The sequence below is a fragment of the Macrobrachium nipponense genome, chromosome 15 (assembly GCF_015104395.2).
Source record: "Macrobrachium nipponense isolate FS-2020 chromosome 15, ASM1510439v2, whole genome shotgun sequence".
NCBI lineage: Eukaryota > Metazoa > Arthropoda > Malacostraca > Decapoda > Palaemonidae > Macrobrachium > Macrobrachium nipponense.
Genome location: NC_087208.1, coordinates 35663793 through 35685970, shown reverse-complemented (window position 1 = coordinate 35685970; position 22178 = coordinate 35663793). Strand labels below are relative to the sequence as shown.

At 40.0% G+C, this 22178-nt stretch overlaps 8 non-coding genes across 8 annotated transcripts; all 8 read right to left on the bottom strand.

Moving 5' to 3' along the window:
* Positions 1–5509: 5509 nt before the first annotated feature.
* On the bottom strand, positions 5510–5581 carry Trnap-agg (transfer RNA proline (anticodon AGG)). Its single transcript has one exon. It is a non-coding gene; the product is annotated as a tRNA-Pro (tRNA).
* A 708-nt stretch (positions 5582–6289) lies between these two features.
* Trnap-agg (transfer RNA proline (anticodon AGG)) lies at positions 6290–6361 on the bottom strand. Its single transcript has one exon. It is a non-coding gene; the product is annotated as a tRNA-Pro (tRNA).
* A 652-nt stretch (positions 6362–7013) lies between these two features.
* Positions 7014–7085, bottom strand: Trnap-agg (transfer RNA proline (anticodon AGG)). The gene has a single exon. It is a non-coding gene; the product is annotated as a tRNA-Pro (tRNA).
* An 863-nt stretch (positions 7086–7948) lies between these two features.
* Trnap-ugg (transfer RNA proline (anticodon UGG)) lies at positions 7949–8020 on the bottom strand. Its single transcript has one exon. It is a non-coding gene; the product is annotated as a tRNA-Pro (tRNA).
* Positions 8021–8729: 709 nt separating this feature from the next.
* Trnap-agg (transfer RNA proline (anticodon AGG)) lies at positions 8730–8801 on the bottom strand. Its single transcript has one exon. It is a non-coding gene; the product is annotated as a tRNA-Pro (tRNA).
* Positions 8802–9618: 817 nt separating this feature from the next.
* Positions 9619–9690, bottom strand: Trnap-agg (transfer RNA proline (anticodon AGG)). The gene has a single exon. It is a non-coding gene; the product is annotated as a tRNA-Pro (tRNA).
* An 8108-nt stretch (positions 9691–17798) lies between these two features.
* Trnap-agg (transfer RNA proline (anticodon AGG)) lies at positions 17799–17870 on the bottom strand. The gene has a single exon. It is a non-coding gene; the product is annotated as a tRNA-Pro (tRNA).
* Positions 17871–18636: 766 nt separating this feature from the next.
* Trnap-ugg (transfer RNA proline (anticodon UGG)) lies at positions 18637–18708 on the bottom strand. The gene has a single exon. It is a non-coding gene; the product is annotated as a tRNA-Pro (tRNA).
* Positions 18709–22178: the final 3470 nt, after the last annotated feature.

Below are 22178 nucleotides of genomic sequence, written 5' to 3'. Positions count from 1 at the left end.
GACAGACCGCATTATGTCCTTTAAAGCCAAAACCTCTGATGATGGCTAAAACCTCACTAACCCTCCTTGCCGTGGCTAGAGCGGTTAGAATATTAGCCTTTCTGGTCACGTGTATTAAGTTCGCAGAAAGGATAGGTTCGAAATGCTTTTGGCATCAGAAACTCAGACTACGTCTAAGTTCCATGCCGGAACCTTTGATCCAGAGAATTTCAAGATCTCCACAGACCTCAAGATCGTGAAGCTTTGTTGTTTGACAGAACCGGATCTCTGAGCCTAGAGGCCGTCAACAACATATTTGCATATTCTACAATAGTTAGGACTTCTATCTTATCTCATACTTCATACGGAAAGATAGAACCATAACGAAATTCACAGAGGTCGAGGTGGTAGGAACAGTCATTTCCCTTCACTATCTCCAGAAACGGCCCCCTCCGATTGAAAACTGAAAATAGGCAGCACTGCTTTGCCTTGGCCAAGAGACTGCCATTAATCTTGAAGATCTTATCGCTTCTCGATAGTCTGAACGCCTTCAGACTCAGAGAGGAGAGATATTAGATACTTCACTAAGTGACGATGTTAGATTACACCGATTTCTCTCGGGAAGGGTCCTTTGGACCAATTCTCTGAATTACCTGACCTCTGTGAATCCAACCTCTTAGAGGCCAACATGGTGGCGACTAAAGCTAATCCTCTAGGATCATGAATAAGGAACAACTTAAGAGGAAGCTCCTTCGTCTTCAATATTACGAAAAACTTAACGAAAGGACGCCCTCAGTCTCTCCTCACTTTCGACATACTTCTAAGTGAGGATTACTCAGACGTCAGTAGTTTGTTGCCTTCGATCGAAGACCCCCACGGACTGCACTAGTTTAACGAACCTCTTGAGGATCGTTCGTTCCGTGCCCCAAGCCCATAACCAATTCTCTCTTCTCGAGCTATGAGAGAGCTGAGAAATTATCCGAGATGATTTGGGCCACTCGATCCAACCTCACCCTTCGAGGAACTGGAGAGCCGACCAATTTGGCTTCCAATTCTTTCAGACAATGTGCCAGAACATCTGTTCTCTGTTCGGATGTCTGGCACCCCTCTCGCAATCACCTGAGGTGATCCTCAAGCCGTTGAGAGAAAATTAGAATTACAAGATCTTTGATGTTATTCCAATTTCTTCGTGAGGAAAATTTGTAGAGGTCTGAATTGCTGTTTATTCAGGGAAAACAAGCTTCTCCAGCGAGGAAATGGTCCCCAGCAAACTCATCCATTCCCTCAGTCAGCCTGCTTCCTTCCCTAATAAGGCTGCGCTTTGCATAAGCAGGAGAGCATTATTATAGTGCTATGCCGCCCCGTAGATTCCCCCCGTTACAGAATGTTACCCGTGCGGTTAAAACCCCCGCACCTAACAAGTATAAGAGATATCTTGTTGAAATTTTCTAAGTAAACGGCAGGTATGATCATTCAAGATTACTAGAAATTTCCTCAACCCGAGGCTAAAATCCATGATTGTAGGGCAGAGAGACGGTTTATTAAGCCATTCCCGCAAGGGAGAGAGACGTAAACCGAACGCATGACACCGAGCTAGCCGGTACTGCGTAGATCACAGTAACAGCAGCCTTGATCATCGTCTCGCACTATGTGCCTGAGTTGCCAGCTACTCCTTTTACGAAGGGATAGGTATGAAATTATCGAGCAAAAGGGAACTCTCAAGCAGGCATATTTAAACGAAACAAAATTCGCTAAATACAGAAGCTGAGTTGGTGTTGCAGTTCAATTAGAATACTTCTTGTCTAAGTCGCAATCCGTAGAATAACTAGGATATGCGCCTACCCTCGGACAATTCAAACTGTTTAGTAGAATCATGTCGCGAGGTTAATATACGTAGTATATTTTATAGTATTCTGAACAACGATCTCCATCCTAAATTCTTTCCTTCAAGAAAACAAAATAAGGATTGGAGATCGACCACCTTCGATCTCTATCAAAAAGAGTGAAGAAGTCTTCCTCGAAGAAAAGCTTCAATGGTGAACAGAATACTATCTGCCTGAGTTGCCAGCTACTCCCTTTACGAAGGAATAGGTATGATATTATCGAGCAAAAGGAAACTCTCAAGCAGAGGCCTATTTAAACGAAAACAGAATTCGCTAAATACAGAAGCTGCGTTGGTGTTGTCGTAACAATACCTGAAGAGTTGTTCTTACTCCGAAAACTCTTGGAAGGTTGAAGGGAGTGTCAAATAAATACATTAGAACAACAGTTCTTTCGGCTTCTATCCGCAGAGGTAAATACGATATGCGTATATGACTTGACCCATGCGTTAGCAAAATGACGCAAAGATAAACTACGTAAAGTATTGTAGTAATTTGAACATCGAATTCTCTACTACATCTTTCCTCGACGAGGAAGAGAGAAAAGAAAGGAAAACGACTGTCCACGTTTCTAATGAACGAGACTTTTTAAAAGAACTCCTTGACTCTTTGCCAAGACTCTTTTCCAAGAAAAGGGAGTAATATTCGAATAGAGATCATCAGAGAGAACCGATGATCGAAAAGACCGTTCAATGTTCTTATGATATTGGACAAAAGACTTCCTGGATAGTCTACAAGTCTTTCTCTTAACCCCGGATGAGCCTCTGAAAATGAATGAGAGCTCTTCCGAAATTTGTTAATGAGTTTATCCGCTTAAACGATAAAAAACGTTAAAAACTATGTCAATGAGAACTACCCATTTATGAGGGGTCCCCCACTTAAATGACAATGGGGAAAACGTCCTGACTTGACAAACTATTAGCACTTCGCTAATAGGGGAAAACCCTTTAACATGACCGAAAGTCACCCAGGAATCCAAGTATATAATCTTCCCGATTTCTCAAAGAAATCGATGAAGAAGGGAAAGAGAGATCGAAGAAAAAATTCGGGTATGTCTCTCCGCTAACTCCGAATCCTTTTTAAAAATTTCTGTAAAGAAATGTCCTCAACAGCAAATAAGACGCCTTCCACAAGTCTTTTCTCTCGCAAAGCGTCCTGCCGAGCTTCCACCGAAGCGTCCTGGCGAATGTCCACAAAAGCGTCCTGCTGAGCGTCCTCAAAAGCGTGCTGGAAAGCGTCCTGCTGAGCGTCCTCAAAAGCGTCCTGCCGAGCGTCCTCAAAAAGCGTCCTGCTTAGCGTCCTGGAAAGCGTCCTGCTGAGCATCCTCAAAAAAACGTCCTGCTTAGCTACGAGCGTGTCTGAGCAGAGAACATCAAGTCTTCTGAACGACGTTTCAGAAGGGAGGAACTCGTTGAGCGCCTTGATGCATGCAAAGGCCCGCCAAGAGGCGTCCTGGCGAGCGACCTTGCCAACATACTCAATGTTATGACGAACCGCGTTTTGCGTATGACATTGAATATTTTTAAGGGACGTCCTCATGCGAGTCTATATGGAGAGCCGCACGATGTCCTGAAGAGTGTGAACACTAAAGGAAGACGTATGGCTTTCGTCTTCCGCAAGGTGGGCTTGCCGAGCGTCCTGGAGAATGTCTCTACTTATAGGACGTCGAGCACCTCCAAACGCTTCCTCACGTCTAAATTGCCCTTCTTATGCCGACCAGAGACATAAGTTGTTTGACTGTGCAAAGCAGCTTGCCGGCCGTCAAACTTATCGCTTGCTTTTTCGAAGTAAAGCGAACGTTACATAACGTATACGGAGCGCCCATGAGAGGAGACGAAAATGTCCTTGATTACCAAATTCCCTTTTGGAATGCTTCGAGGTTGAAACAGCTCTAACTCATGAGCGTTCACTCGCAGGAGGCTCAAAATCACCTCTTCTGGCAAGATAAGAACCTCCTTAATAATGTATAAGTGATATATACATGAGCGTTCATATACATGAGCGTTCACTCGCAGGAGGCTCAAATCACTCTTCTGGCAAGATGAATGAGCCTCTTTAATAATGTATAAAATGATGTATACATGAGCGTTTCACTCGCAGGAGGCTCAAATCACTCTTCTGGCAAGATGAATGAGCCTCCTTAATAATGTATAAATGATGTATACATGAGCGGTCACTCGCAGGAGGCTCAAATCACTCTTCTGGCAGATGAATGAGCCTCCTTAATAATGTATAAATGATATATACATGAGCGTTCACTCCGCAGGAGGCTCAAATCATCTTCTGGCAAGATGAATGAGCCTCCTTAAATGTCCCTAGAAAAAGAGCCAGCCTGCATTCTTCTAAAAGGGAAAATGTGGTCTCTTTACTTTTTCATCCTCTCGTGACGAGAGAGAGGACGTGAAGCGTCTCTTCTCTCAAGCTTCTTTAGGGGGCGCGAGTCCTTCCGAGAACTCCAACCCCAACCCCTGTGTGGGGAGGACGCCTCGGAGGACGAGAAGCAATCCTTCAAGATTCGTGCACGTGCACGATCTTTAGCAGCCTGGTAAGCGTCAACCCAATTCTGCCGAAGGGACACCAGATCGGTGGGGAGCCCCCGTAACCCTCTTGCGGCTTTCGACATGCCCTCTCCCTGAGTCATGGGAGTCCGACAGAGGTCCAGGCCTAGAGGCATTATGGGGCCGATCTGACGCCCCCTCCACAACACAAGGGCACTACACTTCACAACACTGATTGGAGAGCGAGCACTTTAGTCTAAGATTACTTGATGTAATCCTCTAGCAGACACTTCTTCTAGGCCGTAAGCCATACCACAGGGTTAGGCAAAATAAAATCTACAGGAGTTAGAAGGTTCATTATTTCTAACTTCTGTTTACTATGGAGGAAAACTCCTGATTCTAACACGCTCTAAAAAGCGTAAATGAATCCTCCTTCTTCCGTAATCAGTCACACATTACACTAATTACCTTATGCAAAGAAAACATGTAAACGTCATATATACTAAGCGAGTGTCTACCGAAAGTTCCGGTAGCCTCACCTTACCGTGCAGACAACAAAGTCTGAAACTAGGCTAACTAGCTTCAGACATCAAATGCAATGAAAAAATTTACGATAGCGTATGCCTAGCCACAAATCCAAGTTAATAATCGAAAGAATAATTAGGATACTTAAGTGGCTAATGAAGTTTTTCAAAATCCTAGGCGGAGGTCTGTAAACAGTTGTTTACCGACCGGCGACAGAAAAAAATATGAATAGAAAATGGGAATAGTTCCTGATATCCGCCTCCCAGCGGCGGGAATGGGTACTACCACCTGGCCGCCCACTGCGTGTGCCGCGAATTTTTAAATTCTGTCGGACTTCAGAAAATACAGCTATATATATATCTGTCAGGTAAGTTTCATGAACAAATGAAATTTTAAACACAGATAGGCATACAGATTTATCTAAATTTCATTTTCACACTGAAGAATGCTAGATAAACTTCAATACACGTCTTTAAAATGAAAAATTAAAAAAAACCTATATAGTGACACAATTGTCATTTGGATTGAGTATTCTGTATATACATGACATGCATACATGTATTTTGTTGTGCGTCAAAAGCAAGACTAGTCCAAACGCAACTAAATCATTTTATGAAAAGAGCAAATGGGCCTGACCGGGATTTGAACCCGGGACCTCTCGCACCCTAAGCGAGAATCATACCCCTAGACCATCAGGCCAGGATGAGAACTATTAGTTATTATAAGGAGACACCTCACCAAAAACCATTTCTATGTTGTATAAAGTACTTTTCAAAGAGGACACAAAAAGTGCATTACTTAAACGCAAGTTAAGGGCTGAAGCAATGAAATACTTTCATTACTACATGTAATAATTTACTTATTGTATATTTTATTTACTTACCATCTATAAATTGTCCACTACTTTTACCTACACAGGGATTATAGATGTATGGAACCATTATCTACTTCAATTCCAGTAGTGCTGATAATTTTTGTATCAGCCTATTCAAACAAAAATCAATCAAAAAAATATATTCAAGATTTTAAAAGCTATCATTTGTTTATAAAGAGGGGCAAATGGATACTTGAAATGAAACATACATTAAACTGTTATTCATGAACTGGTATGGCTTTCATTTTGAATATTAGCCTCTCATTTAAAACATAGTTAGGCATCTGGATTTATCTATATTATATTTTTTTTAATACTGAAGTATGCTGTATGAACGAATGCATATCTTTAATATATAAAAAAAAAATCTGAATAGTGACACTGACCCTCACCCATTTGGATCTAGAATTTAATCTATGGAAGGCTTGCGCACATGCATACATACATATATATACTAATGTGTGTGTGTGTGTGTGTGTAGAAAGCATAAGGAGACTTTGTGCAACCAAATTGATCTATGAAAATAACTACATGGGCCTGACCGGGATTTGAACCCGGGACCTCTCGCACCCTAAGCGAGAATCATACCCCTAGACCATCAGGCCAGGATGAGAACATAAGATAATATATGGATACACCTTACTACACACCATTTCTATAATAAAAATAGAAATAGTGTATTTATGTAGTAATTTTCAAACAGAATACATCCAGATTAAGAAGGGCTAAAGTTATTAAATATTTCCATGAACTACATATAATAGTGTATATATTTAATGTTTATATTTACTTTTGCATCAACCAATTCAAAGCAAAATCAATCAGTAAAGTATAAATTCATTTTGAATATTATTATTTGGTTATCAAGAAGAGCAAATGGATACTTGGACTGCCTATCCCTGTATTTTACAAAAAATACATGAAACTGTTTTTTGTGATCTGGGGTATGATCTTCACTGCGAATGCTAGATTCCCAAGGTTTAAAACATAGTTAAGCACTTGGATTCATCTACAAATATTAATTTTTATACTGAAGCATACCACATAAACTAGAATGCATATCTTTAATATAAAAAAAATTATGAATAGTGACACTGAACTACCCTTTGGGTCTAGAATTCATACTGCAGGAAACATGCATACATACATACATATATATCATATGCATACATACTGTATATATAAATTACCATATATGTGTGTAGAAAGCATGAACAGTCCATGTGCAACCAAATCCATCTATAAATATATCAACATGGGCCTGACCGGGATTTGAACCCGGGACCTCTCGCACCCTAAGCGAAAATCATACCCCTAGACCATCAGGCCGTGATGAGAAATACTATTTATTTAAAGGGAAGACCCCTACATATGGCAATTCCATGATAACTAAAGAAATTATTTTATTCATAACCTTTCAAATAGAAAAAAATATGACTGAATGTAGGTTAAGAAGTACAGTCTAAATTATATATAATGATGCACAGTTAAGGTGATGCATATGAAGCACAGGCTACAGAATTTATTAAAAAGTTTATCCCAGGTTGACAATGGATGCTGTGTAAGCCTGCAACTGAACATAATCATACATTCGAACATCAAACACTGATTTCATATCTATACACTGGTACTCTTATGAACTGATTTCATATCTATACACTGGTACTCTTATGAACTGAAAAGTCTCTTGCTACATATTTAAAAAAGATTATAAGAAAATAAATCTATTCCAATGAAAGGCAATATTTCAACATTTTTCTTCAAATGGAAATTTTAAAGCAATTTCACATACTGGTCTAACCTTTATAACTATTTATTATTAATTCATCCTCTTCAAAGATCACCAAATACTCCAGTGTATATACACATCTATGTGCTTTTCATGAACTGGTTTCATGATCTAATGGGTATGATTTTCAATTCGAATGCTAGAATCCCAAGGCTGAAATTTTTAAAATAGTCAGGCATAAAGATTTATCAAAATTTCACTTTCACACGGAAGCTGCTAGATAAATTTCAATACACAGCTTTATAATGAAAAATAAAAAAAAAGCTACATTGTAACACAATTGCCATTTGGATTTAGAATTCTGCATATAGTACATGACATGTGTACATGTATTTGTAATTGTGTGTTGAAAGCATGACTACTCCAAACGCAAGTAAATCATTTTATGAAAAGAACATTACATGGGCCTGACCGGGATTTGAACCCGGGACCTCTCGCACCCAAAGCGAGAATCATACCCCTAGACCATCAGGCCAGGATGAGAACAGAAGATAATATATGGATACACCTCACCACACACCATATCTATATTAAATATAGTAACACTGTATTTAGTACTTTTCAAACAGAATATATCCAGTGCATTACTTTAATTCAGATTACGAAGGGCTAAAGTAATTAAATATTTCCATGAACTACATATAATAATACATATATTTAATATTTGTATCTACTTTTGCACCAGCCTATTCAAAGCAAAATCAATCAGTGAACATTATAATTGATTTTGATTATTATTATTATTTGGCTATCAAGAAGGGCAAATGGATACTTGGACTGCCTATCCCTGTATTTTACAAAAGAAAGAAAAAAAAAAAAAAAACACATGAAACTGTTTTTTGTGATCTGGGATATGATTTTTACTGTAAATGCTAGATTCCCTAGGTTTAAAACATAGTTAAGTACTTGGATTCATCTACATATATTCTTTTTATACTGAAGCATTCCACATGAACTAGAATGCATATCTTTAATTTAAAAAAATCATGAATAGTGACAATGAACTTCCCCTTGAGTTTAGAATTTATGCTGCGGGAGACATGCACATATACATACATACATACATATATATCATATACATATATGCTGTATATATAAATTACCATATATATGCGTATGCACGTGTGCGTAGAAAGCATAAACAGTGAATGTGCAACCAAATCGATCTATAAAAATAACCACATGGGCCTGACCGGGATTTGAACCCGGGACCTCTCGCACCCTAAGCGAAAATCATACCCCTAGACCATCAGGCCGTGATGAGAAATCCTGTTTATTAAAAAGGAGGAACCCTACATATGGCAATTCTATGATATATAAAGAAATTATTTTGTTCAGAACCTTTCAAATAGAAAAAAATAAATTATATGACTGAATGTACGTTAAGAAGGACAGTCTAAATTATATATAATGATGCACAGTTAAGTTTATCCGAGGTTGACAATGGATGCTGTGTAAGCCTGCAACTGAACATTATAATACATTCGAACATCAAACACTGATTTCATATTAAAACACTGGTACACTTACTCTCTGCTACACATTTAAAAAATATTTTTAAAAAATAAAACTATTCTAATGAAAGGCAATATTTCAAAAACAATTTCACATACTGGTCTAACCTTTATAACTATTTATTAATTCATCCTCTTCAAAGATCACCGAATACTTCAGTGTATATACACATCTACCTATGAACTGATTTCATGATCTAATGGGTATGATTTTCAATTTGAATGCTAGAATCCTAAAGTTGAAATTTTAAACACAGACAGGCATACAGATTGATTTTAAATTTCATTTCCACACTGAAGAATGCTAGATAAACTTCAATACACGCCTTTAAACTTCAATACACGTCTTTAAACTTCAATACACGATAAACTTCAATACACGTCTTTAAACTTCAATACACATCTTTAAAATGAAAAATTAAAAAAACCTACATAGTGACACAATTGTCATTTGGATTGAGTATTCTGTATATACATGACATGCATACATGTATTTTGTTGTACGTCAAAAGCAAGACTAGTCCAAATGCAACTAAATCATTTTATGAAAAGAGCACATGGGCCTGACCGGGATTTGAACCCGGGACCTCTCGCACCCTAAGCGAGAATCATACCCCTAGACCATCAGGCCAGGATGAGAACTATTAGTTATTATAAGGAGACACCTCACCAAAAACCATTTCTATGTTGTATAAAGTACTTTTCAAAGAGGACACAAAAAGTGCATTACTTAAACGCAAGTTAAGGGCTGAAGCAATGAAATACTTTCATTACTACATGTAATAATTTACTTATTGTATATTTTATTTGCTTACCATCTATAAATTGTCCACTACTTTTACCTACACAGGGATTATAGATGTATGGAACCATTATCTACTTCAATTCCAGTAGTGCTGATAATTTTTGTATCAAGATTTTAAAAGCTATCATTTGTTTATAAAGAGGGGCAAATGGATACTTGAAATGAAACATACATTAAACTGTTATTCGTGAACTGGTATGGCTTTCATTTTGAATATTAGGCTCTCATTTAAAACATAGTTAGGCATCTGGATTTATCTATATTATATTTTTTTTAATACTGAAGTATGCTGTATGAACGTGAATGCATATCTTTAATATATAAAAAAAAACCTGAATAGTGACACTGACCCTCACCCATTTGGATCTAGAATTTAATCTATGGAAGGCTTGCGCACATGCATACATACATATATATACTAATGTGTGTGTGGTGTGGTGTGTGTGTGTGTTCAGAAAGCATAAGGAGACTGTGCAACCAATTGATCTGTGAAAATAACTACATGGGCCTGCCGGTATTTGAACCCGGACATCTCGCACCCTAAGCGAGAATCATACCCCTAGACCATCAGGCCAGGATGAGAACATAAGATAATATATGGATACACTTAACTACAGACCATTTCTATAATAAAAATAGAAATATGATATTGTTATGATACAATAAAGTTTGTTCATACTTACCTGGCAGATATATATATAGCTGTATTCTCCGAAGTCCGACAGAATTTCAAAACTCCCGGCACACGCAGTGGTCGGCCAGGTGGTAGTACCCATTCCCGCCGCTGGGAGGCGGGCGTAAGGAACCATTCCCATTTTCTGTCAGATTTTTCTAGTGCCACTGTCTCCTGAGGGGAGGTGGGTGGGCACTTTGATTATATATATCTGCCAGGTAAGTATGAACAAACTTTATTGTATCATAACAATATCATTTTGCTCATGAATCTTACCTGCCAGATATATATATAGCTGAATCCCACCTTTGGAGGAAGGGGGAGACAGATTCGATTTTTGGAAACAATTTCATATATATGATTGATATTTTGGTTCCTTAACTGTTAGCATAGCTGACTCGTGAGTACCGTCACCCAAGTCTGCTTCTGCTTTACTAGAGACTCCAGCTAGGTAGTGACCTGTGAAGCTGTTGAGTTCTAGAGGATCTGTCAACGGGGGCGTGACCACAATGCAACTAGATCCTATATTATAGACCTCCAATTTCGGTACTGCATTCCTAGAGGTGCCAGCAAGGACGTGACCTGTGTAGCTGGTGCGCTCTAATGAACTGTCACGGGGAGCGTGACCACAATGTGACAGATCATAAAGGTGTTGTTTAGACACCGAATGCTGTTAATGCTTCACTGGAGGTGCCAGCAAGGACGTGACCTATGTAGCTGGTGCGCTCCAGATGATTTGTCAACGGGGGCGTGACCACACTGTGACAAAAACATTTTACCCTACTATGAGGGCGAAGCAAAAACATTACCACCTGACCTAGCCTATCTGGTTAAACTTCGTATAACCAAGGCTACTGGAGGGAAGTCCGCCTAAGGCGGCCTACCAAGACCATAAAAACTAAACACCTACATAATCATAATAAAAACAAAAAATAAAAAGAAATAAAATTAAAAAGTCCAAACTAACATATTATTTTCTAAATGATAGGAGTGCTACTCTATGTCCCCAATATAGTGTCTGCTGCGACATATGGGCCCAAAGAGTAGCAGTTCTCGTATGTAATCCTCACCTCCCGAAGGTAGTGAGAGGCAAACACTGAATTACTACGCCAAAATGTGGCATTCAAGATGTCATTGAGTGCCATGTTCTTTTGGAAGGCTACCGACGTAGAAATAGCCCTCAGTCCATGCGCATTCACCTTCAACACTTTCATATCACTGTCTTGACAGGATAAATGCACTTCCTTGATGGTGTCCCTCAAGAAAAAAGCCAAAGCATTCTTTGACATTGGTAACCTTGGCTTCCTGACCGAACACCACAAGTTATCAGAAGGACCTCTTATAAACCTTGGTTCCTATCTTTTCAGACGGAGGGTTGACTTCCTAGCTATTGCTTAGGAGTCTGCTTCGTCTCAAGAGCCTCAGCGAGGATGTGACCTATGGGTAAGAGTTCTTGTGGGTCTGCCGATGGGGTCTTATCCACTTACTCGGCAGAGCCTAACTGGCATTTGTCAATGGGTGCTAATCCACTCATATGACCATATACCTATGCCTATTAGCATAATTAAGGAGCACAACACCGATCCCGATCACCTGATCCTAACACGAGGGTTAGCGCTTAATTTGAAAAGAGTTATCCCCAAACTCCTTTCAAAAACCAATAAAAATCACTAAGTTAAACTAAAAATTAACTCACTAGTTAAGGATCAGTGTCGGCTCCCTATCCCAGCAACATATCCGCAGACACGAATAACCAAGAGAAAAGGATCTCTTGTAGGTTAAATTGACATCCTTCGTGTAATGGGAAGTCAACACAGAATTGCATCTCCCGTAAGTGACAGCTCATATGTCCTTTATGACATATTGTTATGGAACCAAGAAGAATTCATAAAAGCTCGCACTTCATGCATAGGTTCGAATGGACTGGACATGAGGAACTTCAGAACTACATCCAAGTTCCAAGACGGCAACTTGGGTTGTTGAACCTTCATCGTTTCGAAAGATCTCAAGAGATCGTGAAGGTCTCTGTTGTCCGCCAAGTCCAGGCCTCTGTGCCTAAAGACAACTAAAAGCACACTCTTATAACCCTTGATTGTAGAGACTGCAAGTTTTAGATCCCTTCTCAGAAAAGGAAGTCAGCAATCTGGCTCACAGAGGTCGTGGTGGAGGAAATGCCGTTCTTCTTGCACCAACTCCTGAAGACTGTCCACTTCGATTGGTACACTGCGTTGGAAAACGCTCTTCTTGCACTGGCGATAGCTTTCGCCATTGACGTATAAAAGCCTCTCGCTCTGGCCAACTTTTGGAATAGTCTGAATGCAGTCAGACTCAGAGCGAAGAGGCTTCTGTGGTACTCTCGAAGTGGGGCTGTCTGAGTAGATCTGTCCTTACTGAAGCGTCCTCGGGAAGTCTACTACGAAGGCCATGACCTCTGTGAACCACTCTCTCGCAGGCCAGAACGGGGCGAACAAAGTCATTCTCGTCCCTTCCGACATCGCAAACTTTCTCATGACTTCCCCTAAGATCTTGAACGGGGAAAGGCGTACAGGTCCATCCCCGTCCAGTCCCAGAGAAGTGTGTCTATCGTCACTGCAGTTGGGTCGAGTACTGGGGAGCAGTACAGTGGAAGCCTCTTCGTTCTGGACATCGCAAAGATATCCACGAGTGGACGTCCCCATAACCCCCACAGCTCTTGGCATACCTCCTGATGCAGAGTCTACTCGGTTGGCAGAAGTTGACCTCGTCTGCTGAGGAGATCTGCCCAGACGTTCTCTACTCCTGCTACAAACTTCTAAGGATCATGACGTCCAGTGCCCTTGCCCCACAGCAAGATCTCCTTTGCCAGAGCAAAAAGGGACCGAGACTGTGTTCCTCCCTACTTCTTCAAGTACGCCAGAGCTGTGGTGTTGTCTGAGTTGACTTGGACTATTCGATGAGAGACTTTTTCTTGGAAAAACTGGAGAGCTAAAAAGATGGCTGCAATTTCCTTTAGGTTTATGTGCCAGGACACCTGTTCCCCTCTCCAGGTGCCTGACACTTCTTTCCCCCTAATGATGCTCCCCATCCCGTGGTGGACGCGTCGGAGAACAACACTAGGTCGGGGCTCTGAAGCTTGAGAGACACGCCCTCCGACAGCTACACTGGATCTAGCCAACATTCAAGTGAGTGTTTTACCTCTCCTGAAATTTCCAAGATCATGTGTAGATTCTTGTTTTCTTTCCAATTGTACTTGAGAAAAAATTGTAACGGTCTGAGGTGCAGTCTCCCCAAGGAAACAAACTTCTCCAGCGAGGAAATGGTCCCCAGTTAGACTCATCCAATACCTCACCGAGCACGAATCTTTCCTTAGGAAGGCTGACACTTTGTCTAAGCCTTGCTGCTGACGTCCCTGGGACGGAAAAGCTCGAAAAGCCACTGAATCCATCTGAATCCCCAGATACACGATGGATTGGGTTGGGATCAGATGTGACTTTTCGAAATTCACCAGTAGTCCCAGGGACTTCACCAACGATTAAGTTGTTTGAAAATCCTTCAGACACCGCGTTTGAGTGGAGGCATGAATGAGCCAGTCGTCCTTCGAAGATAACAATTGCGAAGGAGGAGACTGAGGGGCCGCAGGTTGAAACTATTCTTCAAAAGAGGCTCGAAGCCATCGAACCAAGACCTCTTCTTCTTCTCAACTGACACACGTTCGGGATGATGGTAACCGTGCTCTCTAGACAACCTCTGGAGAGCTGCATGAAATCTAGAGAGCAAGGCAACTGGCGAAAGAGCGGAACGAGGAGAAGAAGGGGACTGCCTGGACTCTTGATTGGCAGCCTATCATCCTTCCTCTATCGATGTGGCTTTGCCTTTCTCTCTGCAATCAACGAAACAAGTTGTTGTTGCAAAGACACAATCATCCTTTTCGATGGAGAACATTCCTTCTCAGGCAAAGGGCTGATCCTTTGAGAAGACGATGGGCGAGGGGAAGCCCCCCTCCTTCTCACATGGACCGCCAAGGATATATCTTTGGAGCGACCGAAGCGCTCAAAAGCATACTCATCGGAAGACGTCCTCTCCGGTGAAGATCGCAACACAGCAGAAAAGAGAGAGGACGTGAAGCGTCCCCCTCCCTGAGACCAAAGACGAAGGCCGCTTGTGCGACATACATCATACATCTTAGCTCTCTTTTACTGCGGAAAGTCTTCCAATTGCCCAGGAGACGACCGCAAAGCAGAAGGAGCTAACGGATGAGAAGCGTCCCCCTCCGAGGAACCAAAGACGACGGCCGCCTGTGCGACATATAGCGTCTTCGTTCTCCTCAGAGGGAGCGAGACCCTCCGAGAGTTCCAACTCCTGCGCGGGGAGGACGTCTCTGAAGACAAAAGTAATCTTTCAAGATTCGAATTCTATGAGATTATGAGCCATGACATCACCTATAGACGAATCTTGACTATGAGAGATGTTCAGAATCATTTCTAGATCATCTATGCTATTCCAGTTTTTCTGCAGGAAAAACTGGAGTTGTGAATTTCAGTCTATTCAGGGAAAACAAACTTCTCCAGCGAGGAAATGGTCCCCTGCAATTCATTCATTCCCTCACCGAGCATGTTTCCTTCTCTAATAAGGCTGCATTTCACTTAAACAGGAGTAATCTGAAGACACTGTAGAAGATTGTTCATTTGTTTCTTCCTAAAAGTCTCCTTCCTGAGATACATTACTATTCTCTGATTCTCGGCGAATGTCTGAAGAAGCATTACGTTGTGCGTCCAGCCAAGCGTCCAGCCGAGCATCCTGCCGAGCGTCACACTCGGCGCTGTCGTATTTGGCAGCGGAAGGAGTCCCCCTCATAATCGAGCGAGGGATGTCTCGGCGAGCTAATTGACTGCATCTCTTGCACATCAATCTTGTTTCGAGGGAAATCATGTATGCTATGCCGCTGTAGACTCGGACAGAATTCTGTTACCTTGCGGTAAACAGAACCGAAAAAGGTCTAATACATATATATACACATACACATATACATATACACATATATATCTATACATATATATATATACACATACATATATATATATACACATACATATATATATATATACACACATACTACATACACACATATATATTTATTTATTTTATTTATTTATTTATTTAATTTTTTTTTTTTTTTATGAAAAAATTCTCGCAAAGTGAAGATGTTCAGTCATGTATGCTAGAATTCCCCTCAACCCAAGGCTAAGGCCGTGATTGTAGGGTAGAAATACGTTAGTCCGTCAATCCCGCAGGAGAGAGAGAGACGTAACCTACCGCGCATGGCAGACAATCAGATGGAACTGAGCACTGGCATTAGTGACAGCAGACTCAGAGAACGTTCGTCGTTCTCGCACTGCTCTGCCTGAGTTGCCACCTACACCATTCTACGAATGAATAGGTTTACTATCATTCTAGAGCAGAAAAAAAAAAACCATCAAACTGGTATATTTAAGCGAAACTGAATTTGCTAAATATAAAAGGCTAACTTGGTATTGTCATAACAATACCTTAAATGTTTAAAAATAGGGAAACTGGCAACCCCTAAATAGTTGCAGGGAGAACCGATTAAATGTAATAAGAATAATCGTTACTCTCGGTTGTCCTCCCATAGGAGTAACTATGGTATGAGTATATAACTTGAACCATACAACCGCTTGATAGTAATATGACGTAAGGGCAAAAATAATATTACTATGATACAACAACGCTTGTTCACCTTTACCCAGCAGATATATATATATATATATCTGACTGGTAAGTTTTATGAACAAGCGTAGAGTATTTTAGACACTTGGACAGCTACCTCCCTACTACATTCTGCCTCGCCGAGGTAGGGATGGGAAGCCATCACGCGGGGTAAGTGTTTTGTCAATGAGAAATTATACGCTTACGCGATAGAATGAACACTCATGGCATTATCACTATACTTCAAAGACTTTCCAATGCAAACATGATTCCAGGCTACGCAAAGATTTAAGAATCACAGATAGGGTATTACCCTCCAAAGACACTATTGTAGGGCCCGAAGGCATCACCGGTCTTTGGAGGGATAAATTCTACTGGACGGGTAACTTGTGTTACACGCCTGGAGGAAGACCTCCTTACACTATCACGTTCTAGTTTATGTACCTAAGATTCATAAGCCTTCCACGCAGAATCAGACATATTTTCACACTCGTTGCAGCGGTCATCAAACATACAAACATGTTTCCTACAATTCGCGCACACTGTATGAGGGTCTACCGAAGTTTTCGGTAGCCTAACCTTGCATTCTTCCACCACACAACATACTCTGGCCTAGTCGAACTAGATCCAGACATCGTAAGTTTAAGGAAAAATCAAGCCAAAATAAAAACAATCCACAATTAGCGTATGCCTAACCACCCACCCAAATCAAATAACCAAAAATCAATCGGGATACTCAAGTGACCAAAAGAGTTCCAAAATCCAATGACGGAGGTGCAGAAAACACTTGTTGTCTGCACCGGCGACAGAAAATATCTGACAGAAAATGGGAATGGTTCCTTACGCCCGCCTCCCAGCGGCGGGAATGGGTACTACCACCTGGCCGACCACTGCGTGTGCCGGGAGTTTTGAAATTCTGTCGGACTTCGGAGAATACAGCTATATATATATCTGGCAGGTAAGATTCATGAGCAAAAGTTTATTTATGTAGTACTTTTCAAACAGAATACATCCAGATTAAGAAGGGCTAGAGTTATTAAATATTTCCATGAACTACATATAATAATGTATATATTTAATGTTTATATTTACTTTTGCATCAACCAATTCAAAGAAAAATCAATCAGTAAAGTATAAATTCATTTTGAATATTATTATTTTGGTTATCAAGAAGAGCAAATAGATACTTGGACTGCCTATCCCTGTATTTTACAAAAAATACATGAAACTGTTTTTTGTGATCTGGGGTATGATCTTCACTGTGAATGCTAGATTCCCAAGGTTTAAAACATAGTTAAGCACTTGGATTCATCTACAAATATTTCTTTTTATACTGAAGCATACAACATAAACTAGAATGCATATCTTTAATATAAAAAAATTATGAATAGTGACACTGAACTTCCCTTTGGGTCTAGAATTCATACTGCATGAGACATGCATACATACATACATATATATCATATGTATACATACTGTATAATAAATTACCATATATGTGTGTAGAAAGCATGAACAGTCCATGTGCAACCAAATCAATCTATAAAAATAACCAAATGGGCCTGACCGGGATTTGAACCCGGGACCTCTCGCACCCTAAGCGAAAATCATACCCCTAGACCATCAGGCCGTGATGAGAAATACTAATTATTAAAAGGGAAGACCCTTACATATAGCATTTCTATGATAACTAAAGAAATTATCTTATTCATAACCTTTCAAAAATAAAAAAATATGGCTGAATCTAGGTTAAGAAGTCTAAATTATATATAATGATGCACAGTTAAGGTGATGCATATGAAGCACAGTTTATCCGAGGTTAACAATGGATGCTGTGTAAGCCTGCAACTGAACATAATCATACATTCGAACATCAAACACTGATTTCACATCTATACACTGGTACTCTTATGGACTGAAAAGTCTCTACTGCACATTTAAAAAATATTTCAAGAAAATATACCCATTCCAATGAAAGGCAATATTTCAACATTTTTCTTCAGATGGAAATTTTAAAGCAATTTCATATACTGGTCTAACCTTTATAACTATGTATTAATTCCTCCTCTTCAAAGATCACCAAATACTTCAGAGTATATACACATTATGTGCTATTCATGAACTGGTTTCATAATCTAACGGGCATGATTTTCAATTTGAATGCTAGAATCCCAAGATTGAATCTTTAAATACAGTCAGGTATACAGATTTATCAAAATTTCATTTTCACATTTAAGCTGCTAGATAAACTTCAATACACATCTTTAAAATGAAAAATAAAAAAAATACATATTAACACAATTGCCATTTGGATTTAGAATTCCGTATATAGTATATGACATTTGTACATGTATATGTGTTGAGAGCATGACTAGTCCAAACACAACTGATCACATGGGCCTGACCAGGATTTGAACCCGGGACCTCTCGCACCCAAAGCGAGAATCATACCCCTAGACCATCAGGCCAGGATGAGAACATAAGGTAATATATGGATACACCTCACAACATACCATTTCTATATCAAATATAGAAATACTGGATTTAGTACTTTTCAAACAGAATACATCCAGTGCATTATTTAAATTCAGATTAAGAAGGGTTAAAGTACTTAATATTTCCATGAACTACATATAATGCAAATATTCAATCAGTAAACTATATATAATTAATTTTGAATATTATTATTTGATTATCATGAAGGGCAAATGGATTTCACAAAAAATACATCCAACTTTTTTTTAGTGCTCTGGGTATGATCTTCACTGTGAATACTAGATTCCTAAGGTTTAAAACATAGTTAGGCACTTGGATTTATCTACACATTTTTTTTATACTGAAGCATACCACATGAAAACTAGAATGCATATCTTGAATATAAAAAAAAATCATGAATAGTGACACTGAACTTCCCTTTGGGTCTAGAATTCATACTGCAGGAGACATTCATACATACATACATATATATTATATACATATGTAATAAATACATTATTGAATTACATAATCTGTAAATAAAAACCCATGACCTGAGGTCATGGCATTAGGAGGGTCCTACGTGACCAATGCAGATCTAGATTACGCTATGCGCTGTCTGCAGTAGCCTGGTTTAAATCTGTTACATTGTCATCGTTTTGCATTACTGATAACTTTGCACAACAACTTCCATGGGAAGCGGTTGACCTGTTAACCTACGCCGGAAACTTGTAACTTCCGAGCCGGCGGACTACGTATGTTTTTATATGAATCGCTGAGATAGCTAATGTTTCGCTATCGACGTGATGCTTTAGAATGGCAGTTCCGTGCCAGCGTTCAAACATATCGGTCTCCCGACCGAACTGCATCTCTTAGTATGAGTTACAGAATAAAGTTGTTATACCTTTTTTCAACTTATCTGTTTGAATCCTCTCCTTTAGTTTAAGAAGAACCACTCTACTAAGATATCACATAAGAGATGGAAGGAACCAGAAATACTTACGAATGACAGTCGTAAGGAGAAACAAAAAAGTCTTTCGCAAAAGCGAAGAGACTAAGACTGGTGGCAGCTTTAGACGAAGAATAAGATTAACAAGACCCATATCAGCCGACCGAAGAACTACAATAACCAACTTCCACCTTCAAAATCAATACTAAACAGAGGAAACGGGATCTTCAATCAACGCAACATTTTATGAAGACGAAGATTTCCTGTCGCCTTTCATCGAGAAGAATACAAGCATCAACATCGACGTTTGAGTGACTGTTGTCACTTATCTTCGAGAATCAACACCGGACGAGAGCAGCATCGAACATCAACAGAAAGAAGAAAACACACAAAGGAAACACAAAGGAAACAACGCGCGATCACTAGCAAGGACGCAAAGAGTAGAGCAAGAGGAAGTAATGCGAGGAAGGAGGCTGTGACGTCATCAATCTTGGACTTCTTCATGCATCGTGAGCCTGAGAGAAGACCGTGACGTCATCACGACTTCCGACGCGACGACGACAGGAACTGAGACGTCATCCCATGTCAACAATCCTTCACCATATAAACTTGAGCTAAGTACCATTTTATCTATTCAGGTTTTTTCCTCAGTGAAGTGTTGTTCATCAGGAGTTGATCGTCCAGTATTCTGGGGGTGAGTTGTTCGCCTTCTTAATCTTCCTTCATTACAGAATCAATCTTCAACTACGAGTTCTCGCCCGCAGATTATTTTTTTTCTTCTCGTTGTTGCTAATCGTTTCTTGCAGGAATTCTCCGTATAATATTTTTATCAAATTATCTGTATTTTTGTATCTTTTGGGGGATTTTCCTATTACTATAACACTTTATACAGTATATTGCATATGCGTTTACGTAGTGGTCGAGTGTACTCTTATAGATATTTTGATAGGACCGCAAGGAATAGAAGTGATAAGAAAAAAGTAAAAGTGAACATGGCAACTACTCCGGCTGGCAACCCCAATGTGGTGACTCTCGTGAGTGCGAGGTCAGCAATTGTCCCTTTTCAAGGTCGGGTCAATGGGTTCCTGCCTCAAAATGTTGAGGCATGGATCTCATCTGTAGACGCTCATTTAAATGCAAAAAGCATCACAGACCCAGAGTACAATTACAGGAGGCCAAAAGCTTCATAGACTTTCCTAAAGGAGACGCAAGTGCTTATCTAAGGGGTGTTTCTTTCCAAGAGGCGACTACATGGGACGAATTCAAAATCAGATTACGTGCCGTGTATGGGTGGGGGTGAAGAGGCTTTAGATGTAGTATTGGCATTGAGAAATATCCTTAACCAAGCCTCCATGACTCAGCTTAATGTTGTCGAGCGGCGGCGCTAATTGCCGACCGGCTAAATGAATATCAAGTTAGTTTAAGTAACTCCGGGTGGGTTACGAGTGCCAAAATCGCCGTGAAAGATTTATCCGTTTAATTTACCTTACGAGTATTACTGCAATGTTCCTGAAAGCGTTAGTGCGGTGTTTTGACAAAAAATTGCAGCCCAACAGTACGAAATTAGATGTGTATAAACAAATCAAAAAACACATGTCTAAATGTACCGACCTAGATCCTTCGCTCATTCAAGTTTTTGCAAAAAATGAGAACAAGCCACAACAAGTAAACGTGGTACATAATAATAATCAAGTTGCAGGGATGGTTTGTTATAACTGTAAACGACCAGGTCACATGATTTCAGACTGTCGGACGCGTTTTTGTTCAATACATAATAGTTCCACTCATTCATATAATCGTTGCTACTCGAGAAATCAACAGCAGAATCCTACAAACACGCAACCAGTTGCCAGCAAATAAAAAGAAGGTCCTCAGTACTATAGAAAAGAACAAGCAAACGGAAATGCTGCACAACAGCAGAAACAAACAAATTGTGCTTCAGGTACCTCTGTTTCTGGCCGTCTAGCCAGAACTTGCAAGGTCAAGCGAATTTTCAAGGTGTGATAAACAAAGCAAATACCACGTAGTTCGCTCCAAGGGGGGAGAGGGCGATGTTGGGTCATCAATATCAACATCTTTTGTATCAAATAATCAGTTTAATCATTTATCAGATCATTGTGAGGCAATTGATTTTCCTATGAAACACACGGCCGAATCCAAAAAATCTGTGCAGGTTCACGTAGATTTGCAACAAATTCATGCAATTATTAGTCAAGACGAGTTGTGACCAACCTTACATGCAATAAATTTGGACCATAAGTCATTCACTTTGTTCTTTGATTCTGGTAGTCCACGTAATATCATGGATTTAAGGACTCATCATTTACTCTTTTCAAACTTCCCTATAGAGAAGTCCGGAATAAGGCTCTCAGGCATAGGAAATAATGAATTAAATGTGGTAGGAGTAACTCATGTACAGTACAAGGTTCGGTAAGCGCACGTTTTCCGATACCTTTATCGTTGTACAAAACATTAATATGTATCCCGCAGTAATTATCGGATACCCGTCTATGG